Here is a 10,701-nt window from a genome sequence, read left to right as displayed (position 1 = left end):
ATAAATGTTTGATTCAGACGTGAGGGAGCGCGGCGGGGACATTTACTGGAAATTGGCGCTCGATCCTCAAACATATTACCAAATGGACCTGCGTATTTACTGAAAATGCAACGTTTGTATCGACTGTACGTGAAAGGCTTTCGGTTGCAAAATCCGCGTATACGTGGGGGGCGGGGGCTTGCGTGGGCACTGTAAGTCCGAACAACCACAAATCGGGGGGTAAGACTTAGAGTTGAGATCTGGGCCTCGTGTGGGTTCATGATACTTGACGAAGGCCAGCAAGAAGAGACGGGACACAGAAAGAAGACGGGACACGCGTGGAGTGTCTGCCTCTTTCCTCGTGTCCCGGCGTCCTTTTGCTGGCTTTCGTCAAGTCCCCAACTTATCTCTTAGAAAACACAACGTAGATAAAATGTATTTCATTCTGTATCGCTCATGCTTGTGTCCATAAAACAGACGACATTGCAAAGGGACGACCCTGTTGCGAAAAGTGGTAGACTGTGCAACACACGCGTGATGCAGAGCTTGTGGGTTCAACTTAATTGCCCAAGAGCGGCAATTAAGTTTGTGATTTCCTTTTCCCTGGCTTATAGTCTGTATACACTTTCATTTAAGCTACAAATTGCGTGGAAACTACTGACTGACGTCTGCAATGTGCATTTTCCGCTAATTGATGAAGTCATTTATTACAGCAATTATAACTTACACCTTCTGTTAAGCGGAACCAAATTACTTATTCTCCTCAAATCAACACGGCTTTAAGAAGGTTTGTGTGACAAGCATGAACTCACAATTAAGCGATCTTCACAATTGAACGCGATCTCCAACAATAAAAATAATGGCATGTGCCGCCGGAATATTCGAAACTTCAAATATTTCGATTCGGATATAGTTCGGTATTCAATTCGATTCGCAAAAGGCACCCTTACTCTACGGAATATCCGAACCCCACAAAGGTTTATAACAAGTGTGAGCCTTAGCACAAAGAAATTACATACCTGATGTGCTAATTTCCGCAAATTTTGATGCACGAATAGACAAATTATATTTCGGTTGCCACTTTGCCCCCGTCCCACTCATGTGCTTTTGCAAATGTTGTGCCAGTATTCAAGCGAGTGGCCAGAGCATGCCATTATGTATGAGGCCAGAAATTATGCTTAACAAATACTACCGAAACAAGTTTAAAGCCATTGAAAATTAAGAATAAATGTCTAAAAATAAGGAAGCCCAGAATTATCCTGGGTTATTCTAGATGAAGCGCCTGCAGTGAACATTGCGTTATCAGTTGTCATTGCTCCTCCCAATCCAGAAAGCATGCTTCGATGATTAAACTATGACGACAGTATTAGCACATCAGCACTTGGGTCTTCAGTAAGCGGCTGTTTTCGTTGTCTGGACGTGGCATGCACACGGTGGCGCTGTTCCCGAACATGCCAAGCGGCTATCCATCCTCCGTGGCAACATTAAATGACTGGGTATGTGACTATGTGTAATTACTGCACATCGATAATGAAAACCAGCAGAAGCCAAGGAAGGTGTATACGGGTCGTTGATTGTGCTGTTTTAAGTGTATTGTAACAGTTGTGATATAGATGCGAAGAAACTGAAGTGGACGAAAAGACAGCTTGCCGCTGGCAGGGACCGAACCTGCGACCTTAATTGGAATTACCTGCCCGATGCTCTTGCCAACTCAGCTATACAGCGGCGGTCGTACCCTCGACCACTTATCGGGTATTTATGCGCACGAAACACTGGGAGTGTCGCATACTGCCTGAGGCATCAACTCCGGCAGAGTTGATGCCTTCCAGGTAGTGAGCGGTAGTATGCAGAGGGTATTACCGCGGTGGTAAATATGCGCGACACCCCAGAAATGCACTGCGGAAGTAGCGTCAGCATTGGTCAGCCTTTGCACTCCCACAGTCCAGAAAGAAGTTTTTCTTCTCCTTTGAAGAGGTCTGCACTGCCGCGCTGTTGCACTGCATTTTACGGTTGCTATACTTCTTCAAGCAATGCAACAGCCATTTGTATTCCGTATTGGGAGTCGGCACTTTATAATCACTGGCATATATCGGCTAACTTGCTTTGGTGGGGTAGAAAAATATTACAATAACTGATTACTAAATGCACGCACCGGCAAACAGCTATACTGCACGAGAAAAGATATCAGACACAGTTTAATAAAGTTTGACCGACCGACCGACCAACCGTCTGTCGGCGCAGCGGCGGAATACAGTTGCTAATAATGACGAGAACCAAGAAATTGCCCGAAAAAAAAAAAAACGCAGCTGCGTGTACATAACAGTACAATGATTTACTCTTCTGTAGCCTCTGCACACCTAGCAACTGTGGTAACTGTACTAAACATATTGCATTTGGCTTCAGAATCGAAATCCTGAGGGGTGATCGAAACCAAGCTCGAAACCAATGACATCTTCATAAAATCGCAAAGGAGTGCACTGGGGCGCCCTGGTGTTACCTTGGTGCGCCGTTTCTTCCAATCATCGCAGCGCCTGGCAACCGGGTGTGAATGGCAAAATTGTGCCATTTTCGACAAATAACACCGGGGCTCCCAGTTGCTACAAGGATTGTGCGTAACGGCGAACCAGGGCGCCCGGTGCAATTTGAGTTTCTCACTAGGAAACTGCATTTCATGAAAGTGCAGTAACTGCTCTCCACTTTGGTTTATGGCACTGATCGGTTTGACGTTCCAAAACAACTCAGGTACCGTGTCTGGCACAGCTAGTGTACTCTGTCTGGCAAACTCAGGCTATGAGGGACACCGTAGTGAAGAGAACCTGATAATTTAAACTACCAGAGGTTCTTATGCGCGCTCACATCGCACAGTAAGTACACTGGCCTTCAGCACTTCGCCCTATCCAAGGGCGACCGCCGCGGCTGGGAATCGAACCCGCGTCTTTGAGTCAGCAGCTGGGCACCGTAACCACTGCGAGTACAAAGCGCAACAGGCAAGGGGCCCAATCCAAAGAGGTCTCTCAAGACCGCAACCCTCAAATGCTCGAATCATGACGGCCTACATAACCCGCATCATAACCAAGCCAGTGTGTCGATCAGACCCGTAACCATGTATCATAATTTTTTATGATAAATGGTGTTTTACCGGAAAATAAATAATGAAATAGGTTGTTTTTCTCAAATAGTCAAAGACTTTAAGCAAGTGCCCCCCCACCCCACCCACCCCGAAAAACATTCCTGGCTACGTACGGCCTGGTGTTGATATAAATCCGGCGTCGGCAACATGTGAATGATAACGAGTGAAACACAGCGTGCGGAAAGAAGGGAGAAGAAAGGACACGAGAAACAGCGCTAAAGAGGCATCACGCAGTGAACGAAGTGGGCTCGCCCACTGATCTCACTAGACCACGCTTTCTTCCTTAGGCGAACGCCGACGCACTCGCGAAAAAGCGCCGAGGATAGAAACCCAGCAAGTCTAAACAATCTACTTTCGATTTCAGTATTAGGCCTCACCCAAACGGGTAAGGCCTCCCAAAAATTGGCTATAGGCTCATTGAGTGTCCCTCCCCACGGTAATCTTTAGTAAAAGGCGAAAGATTAATACGTGGATTAAGGAGAGACCTGAGCGACGACCGACAGTGGCCCTTGTTCAGTCCGCCTGGATACGGACTTGGCTTCGTGGCCAAGGTTTCGCACAAGTACTTTTTCAAGTTTGGGGTTTTAATGCTCAATGTTTCAGTTCCTCAATACATTTATTACTTTTCTTCCCGTTTCAACATACACTTCTTAATAAATAAATGTCAATTGTTGCTGCATTCTAGTTTAAAAGCTGAAAATGTTGATAAGATTTTGTGACTTATTACACCGCACGGCCTCCCATTTTGAAGACCTGTTGAAGCGTAGCAGTCGCCATCTATTGTTGAACATCGCGGGCTGGGCCAACGCCACCAAGCTTAGCTAAGCCTCCGAGATTGGGAGTGGCAGTTGCGGCTCTTGTGGATGTTTGTGGGAAACTCGATTGTCGCTGCTGTTTTTCACGCAGCATTGACTAATTTTGCGTGTGCAGCGTACACTCTGTGTTTGCGGAAGCCTGATGCGTTGTTTTTCTTGCAGATTGGTTAGAAATGCGGGCTTGTGATCGGACACAACATACCCAACTCATCGAAGCAACATTTTGTCGCCTTCGTGCACTTCATGGGTGCCCCTTTGAGGAGTAAAATGCCGCAATAAATGCAGCAGGAATCGTCATTGAGTGTTAATTCTTTGTTTAGAAAAACCTGCCGCTACCGCTCTTCTGGCTGATGCAGGTGAGAGGAGCTCTTGACGCTGTTAGTGTGATCCTTCCGGACCGTTCCACGAAACACGAGACCTCTAAAAACGTTTCATAGAGGTTTTGTGTTTCATTGGGCGTGTTTGGTCGCGTAACTTCGAATTACTGTGATAACCTGACAGGCGTAGTACATATACATGGATTGAACGGAGAAGTGTTTTTTTTTTAATGCCATCTGCAATCAAAGCAGTAAGAATGCAGACGATTCGGGACACTGATCTGCGATAGAAACGTGCAGGCCCAGACGACGCTGAACCAGCCTCATTTGTAATACATGCAAATGCTCCGTAGAATTTTTTTTTTTTCACATAATTTGACTTGTTAATTCTGTTATGCCGGCGATTTAATTACTCGATAAATGCCGAAAATATCGCACTACATATTTAAACTTCGCGCGCTAGGCAGTAAGGTTGAACGCGGAGCCATCGCAAGAATCTCCAAAAGTCAGGAGGGCCGGCCCGATCCGAAGTGCGCAAGCTGTAAAGGGGGGGGGGGGATCTGGCCTAGTAAGGACGTGTATGTGATTAGAAATCTTGCACTAGGTGAATTCGAATACGCAGTTACTGACTTCGGAGTGCAAATAGTGTCTAACCGAAGGTGAGCGTAAACTGCGAACTCACACACATTAAAACCTTTCTTTTGACTTCAATGCTAGGCCTCACCCAAACGGGTAAGGCCTCCCAAAAATTGGCCCATAGGCTCATTGGAGTGTCCCTCCCCACGGTAATCTTTAGTAAAAGGCGAAAGATTAATACGTGGATTTGAGGAGAGACGTGAGCGATGACCGAAGTGGGCCCTTGTTCAGTCCGCCCGAATACGGACTTGGCTTCATGGCCAAGGTTTCGCATAAGTACTTTTTCAAGTTTGGGGTTTTGATTCTCAATGTTTCAGTTCGTCAACAGGCTTTATTGCTTTTCTTCCCGTTTAAACGTACACTTCTTAATAAATTAATGTCAAGTCTTACTACGCTTTCGTTTAAAAGCTAAAATTGTTGATAGAAATTCCACAACTACTCCGCGCGGCTTCCATTCTGGGTGCAGCTGTCGCCATCTAGTGTTCAAGATCGCCTGCTGGGCGTGCTTCCGCCCACGCGACATTGGGATTGGATTGGAACAAACTTTATTTGTGCCTGCAGTTGGGCGCTCGCGCGCCCCGACGAGGGCCTACGTCGTCTTCGGGGTTGCCGTTACTCGGCGCGGGTCTCCGCTCGCCGTTGCCGGCTCGCTGGGTCCCTGCCTTTCGAGCGCCCCGAGGACCTGCTGGACGGCCCAGAGCTGTTGATCCAGGTCGTAGCTCTTCGCGGCTTCCTCGAGCCGCGACGGGATCGTTCTTGATCTCGCTTCCTCTGGGTGTTTGATGCAGTCCCACAAGATGTGCGTGTGATCCGCCGTCTCCCTCCGGCAGACCTTGCACTTGTCGGTCGGGTATGTCTCGGGGTACATGCGATGCATCAGTCCCGGACTCGGTAGCGATCCGGTCTGGAGCTGTCTCAATAGTACCGCCTCCGCTCGACTCAACCGCGGGTGCGGGAGTGGGAAAGTCCTGCGAGCCATGCGGTAGGCTTTTGTGATGTCGTTATAGTCCGTCATGCGGTCCTTGGCTCCGAACCACGTCTGACGGTCTGTCGCCGGGGGCGCGGTTAGTTAGCGCTCGCGCCGCTGCGTGTGCCGTCTCGTTGTGATTGGCATTGCGTTCCGACGCGTCACCCGCGTGCGCCGGGAACCACTTAATTCTTACTTTTCTGTCTTGCAGTTTGGCCGCACGCAATACTCGTTCGGCCTCTCTACATACTTGGCCTTTGGCGAAGTTTCGCACCGCCTGTCTCGAGTCACTTAGCACGGTGTGGCAGTCTGGGTCGATGATGGCCAGGGCGATGGCCCACCTCCTCCGCCTGTTCCGCTCCAATGCTCTTCACGCTCGCTGCCGTCCTTGTTGCGCCGGTCGACGCCTCGATGACGACCGCTGCGAAAGCGTTCTGTTGGTATTCGGCCGCGTCCACATATCGCGCGTGCTCGTCGTTGGCGTGCAGGTCGATGAGAGCCTTGGCCCTCGCCGCTCTTCTTCCCTTGTTGTAGTCGGGATTCATGTTCTTGGGTATGGGGTCGGTTCTGGTTTGGCGTCGGACCTCTTTGGGGACGGGGAGCTTCGTCTCCGCTTCGTTCGAGTGTCCTATTCCCAGGTCATCCAGTATTTTCCTCCCGGCATTGGTCGTGGACAGCCGCTCCAGTTGAGCGCTCCGTTGTGCTTCGGCTATTTCTTCGAGCGTGTTGTGTATCCCGAGTTGTAAGAGGCGGGTCGTGCTCGTGGACTCAAACAGGCCCAACGCCGTTTTGTACGCTCTTCTGATGATGGCATTGATTTTGTTGCGTTCGTGTTGCAGCCATCTGTGGTAGGCTGCGACGTAAGTGACGTGGCTGATGATAAAGGATTGTACGAGCCTGATTAGGCTCTCCTCTCTCATGCCTGCTTTCCGGGACGTGACTCGTTTGAGGAGTCGCGTCGCGTTGGCCGCCTTCGCTGTAAGACGGGCGATGATGTCGCCGTTTCTTCCGTGCTTCTCGATGACCATGCCTAGGATCCTGATTTTACCGACCTCGGGGATAACGTTGCCGGATTTGGTTATGATTCGGATCTTTTCGTATTCGCGTTTTTTGGTCTTGCCTCTGACGTTGTTGGTAGGTGGGAGTATTAGGAGCTCCGATTTGCTCGGCGAACATATCAGTCCGGTGCCCTCCAACCGGTCTTCTATCGCGTCGACGGCGGTTTGCAGCGCGCACTCAATGTGGGCGTCGCTGCCACCGGTCACCCACAGCGTGATATCGTCCGCGTAGATGGTGTGCCTGACGTGTTCGACATCCGCGAGCTTCTCTGCCACTCCGATCATTACCAGGTTTGAACAGCATCGGCGAGATGACCGACCCCTGCGGTGTGCCAGTGCTCCCGAGCTTCTTCTCTTGCGTCTGTAGGTCGCCTGCTCGCAGCTCGGCGGTCCTGTCCGTGAGGAAGTCCTTAATGTAGTTGTAGGATCTCTCACCCATGTTGAGATTTGAGACTTGGGACAGGATCGCCGAGTGTTTCACCTTGTCGAAGGCGCTCTGCAGGTCGAGCCCCAGGATTGCCTTGTTGTCGCGTGCGCTGCCATCGCCGTCGATGATTGGTATTTGAGCTGCAGCATCGCGTCCTGCGTGCTCAGGTGCTGTCTGAAGCCGATTACCGTGGCCGGGTACAGCCCTTCTCGTTCCAGGTAATCTTGCCACCTGTTGAGCAGGACGTGCTCCAGCACCTTGCCCACGCAGGACGTGAGCGAGATGGGCCGGAGGTTGTCCGTGTCCGGTGGCTTCCCCGGCTTGGGAATCAGAATGGTCTTGGCTGTCTTCCACTGCTTCGGCAGCTCGCCCGCTTTCCAGCACTTGTTGAAGTACTTTGCTAGGTTCTCAATGGAGCCGTCGTCGAGGTTCTTCAGCGCCTTGTTCGTGACGAGGTCCGGGCCGGCCGCCGACCGGCTGTTGAGGCCGTGCAGGGCCGCGCGGACTTCCTCGACGTCAATATCGCGATCGAGGTTCGCGTTGGGTTGGCCGCCGTACGGCGCGTGTTGTTCGGTGGGTGTAGTTGGCAGATATTTGTCGTTGATACGCCTGGTGACTTCATCGGCGCCGTGTACCGAGACCGCCCGATGTATGAGCTTGGCGAGTCTGTCCCTTTGGTGTGACTTGGTCTTGGTTTCGTCGAGCAGATGCCGCAGCAGGTTCCACGTCTTCCCGCTGTGCATCTGCCCGTCTGCTGCGTTGCAGATCTCGTTCCACTGTTGCGCGCATAGCACGCGGCAGTGATCTTCGATCGCTCGGTTGAGCTCCGCCACCTGCTTTCTGAGTCTGCGGTTGAGCCGTTGTTTCTTCCATCGATTGAGTATCGACTGTTTGGCCTCGATGAGATGCGCTAGCCGGCTGTCTACTTTGTCTATCTCCGCGTCCGTTTTAATTTCTTTCGTCGCGTCGCGTACGTTCTTGGTGATTTCGGCCGTCCACGAGTCTATGTCTTCGATCTCGTCGTCACCGTCTTCCCTCTGGTTTCTGGTGTGTCGGAAGGCATCCCAGTCTATCCATCTGTGTGTTCTGTTGCTGGTGTCGTTGTGTTCTGGTATGCCGATTTCCACGATGGTGTGGTCACTGCCGAGGTCGGCCCCCGTGTTTCTCCAGGTGATCGCGCCCCGGACGTCGTTCTTGACGAACGTGAGGTCCGGAGTGGTGTCGCGGGACACGGAGTTACCGATTCTCGTCGGATGCGTCGGGTCCGTGATGAGGGTGAACTCGAGTTCCGTGGCGTCTTGGTACAGGTCGCGGCCCTTTGCTGTGTACTTGTTGTAGCCCCAGGCTGGGTTCATCGCGTTGAAGTCACCGCACGCGATCAGCGTGTTGCGGCCCGCCGCGGTGCTGGCTCTGTGCAGTAGTGTCTTGAATCTCTCTTTTCTCTTCGATGGGTTGCTGTAGACGTTCAGCAGAAATATGCTTCCTTTTCTCTTCTTGCCCGGGATGATTTCGGTGAGTGTGTGCTCGATCTTGATAGTGTTGTGGAGCTCGTGTTCGACGAACGTGAGTCCCTTCCTGACCAGGGTGCACAGGCCTCTGCCGTCGGGTGGGCCCTTGTGCACTCTGTAGCCGGGGAGTGACGGTGCGTCGGTGAGTGTCTCTTGTAGTAGTATCACGTCCGGCTTGCGCGCGGCGCGTGCAATGTGCTGCTGGATGACTGCCTTCTTCCTTCCGAAGCCGCGACAGTTCCACTGCCACACTGTTACGCCTGTTGCTGCTGCTGCGTTGGCGGCCATAATTGCGTTGGCGCGTATGCGGTTCCTTGGTTGGGTGGATGTAGCGCGAAAATGGGCGCAAACGTTGGCCGTGCTGCAACTGCAGGCCTGCAACCAAGATGGATAAAAAAAAAAAAAATTGGCTGCAACATGCCTGTATACGCGGCACACTGTGTCGTGTCATTGTAGATCATCTGAATTACTGATATGATCAATGAAGGAAAGTGGAAATTTTAAGGGCTCGCTTTTCTTTGTTATACACAATATTAATGAGCACTAACAGACAATAATGCCAAGGAAAGTATAGTGGACGTTATTAGTAGTAAATGTAACGTAAATGTGAAGAAAGAAAAGTGGACGAAAAGATAGCTTGCCGCGGGCAGGGACCGAACCTGCGACCTACGAATTACGCGTCCGCGATGCTCTACCTACTGAGCTACCGCGGCGGCCATCGCCCCGTCCACTTTATGGGGTATATACGTGCATTTAAGCGTGGGAGCGTCAGTCAGCGCCGCCAGTAGCCATGACGGCGAGTGTGGAACACTCCTTTTCTGTCTGTTGGCGTCACGTAGCACGTGAAATTATTACGACCAATAATCCCTCGCATACTACCTGAAAGCATCAAGTCTGCCAGAACGAGACCCTTGCTGCATCCAAGTATGATTAAATCCTCCTAGGATGCAGCCTTGGACGCAGTGATCGAAAGTGCATAATGTGAGTCAAATGTGAATTAAAGGGAATGACACGTGAATTCGAGTTAAAGTGAATTAAATCTGATTCAAATGTAAACTAACACCTTCGCGACCTAGTGTCAGAATCACTGGTGACGCCTGGGTGAGCGAAAGAGGACAATTAAGACAATTAATAGAAAGTTACGCGTATTATTGTATATTTAGATCTCTATTTTGTATCTACGCTGCACATAAAACTCCAGAACTTATCTTTTAGACAACACAACGTAGATAAAATGCGATTCATTCTATATCGCTCGTGCCTTATTCGATAAAACAGACGACATATTGCAAAAGGGACGACCCTGTTGCGTAAATTGGTAGACTGTGCAACACACGCGTGATGCAGAGCTTGTGGGTTCAACTTAATTGCCCAAGAGCGGCAATTAAGTTTGTTATTTCATTTCCCCTGCCTTATAGTCTGTATACACTTTCATTTAAGCTACAAATTGCGTGGAAACTACTGACCTACGTCTGCAATGTGCATTTTCCGCTAATTAGATGAAGTCATTTATTACAGCAATTATAACTTACACCTTCTGTCAAGCGGAACCAAATTACTTATGGTCCTCAAATCAACACGGCTTTAAGAAGGTTATGTGTGACAAGCATGAACTTCACAGACTGCCCTCCTCAACTGCTCCTCACTGGAGTCGCAACGGGCTCTGGTGCGACGGGCGCGAGACGGGGCCTCGTCATGCGGTGTCCCGGACTGGGACGCCGACCATGTACCGGGGTCATGCTTTGGCCCCCAAACTCTCTTTCTTTTTATAATAAATGTTTTTCATCATCATCATCAACGCGAGCTCCAACAACAAAAATTATGGGCATGTGCCGGAATATTCGAAACTTCGAATACTCGACTC

The 10,701-nt window shown here is 50.3% G+C and overlaps 2 non-coding genes across 2 annotated transcripts; both read right to left on the bottom strand.

Moving 5' to 3' along the window:
- Positions 1 to 3,480: 3,480 nt before the first annotated feature.
- Positions 3,481 to 3,602, bottom strand: LOC119392047 (U5 spliceosomal RNA). Its single transcript, XR_005183640.1, has one exon. It is a non-coding gene; the product is annotated as a U5 spliceosomal RNA (small nuclear RNA).
- Positions 3,603 to 4,959: 1,357 nt separating this feature from the next.
- LOC119392065 (U5 spliceosomal RNA) lies at positions 4,960 to 5,084 on the bottom strand. The gene has a single exon (XR_005183657.1). It is a non-coding gene; the product is annotated as a U5 spliceosomal RNA (small nuclear RNA).
- Positions 5,085 to 10,701: the final 5,617 nt, after the last annotated feature.

This window comes from Rhipicephalus sanguineus, chromosome 4 (assembly GCF_013339695.2).
Source record: "Rhipicephalus sanguineus isolate Rsan-2018 chromosome 4, BIME_Rsan_1.4, whole genome shotgun sequence".
Taxonomy (NCBI): Eukaryota; Metazoa; Arthropoda; class Arachnida; order Ixodida; family Ixodidae; genus Rhipicephalus; species Rhipicephalus sanguineus.
This window is presented reverse-complemented; position numbering and strand designations above follow the sequence as displayed.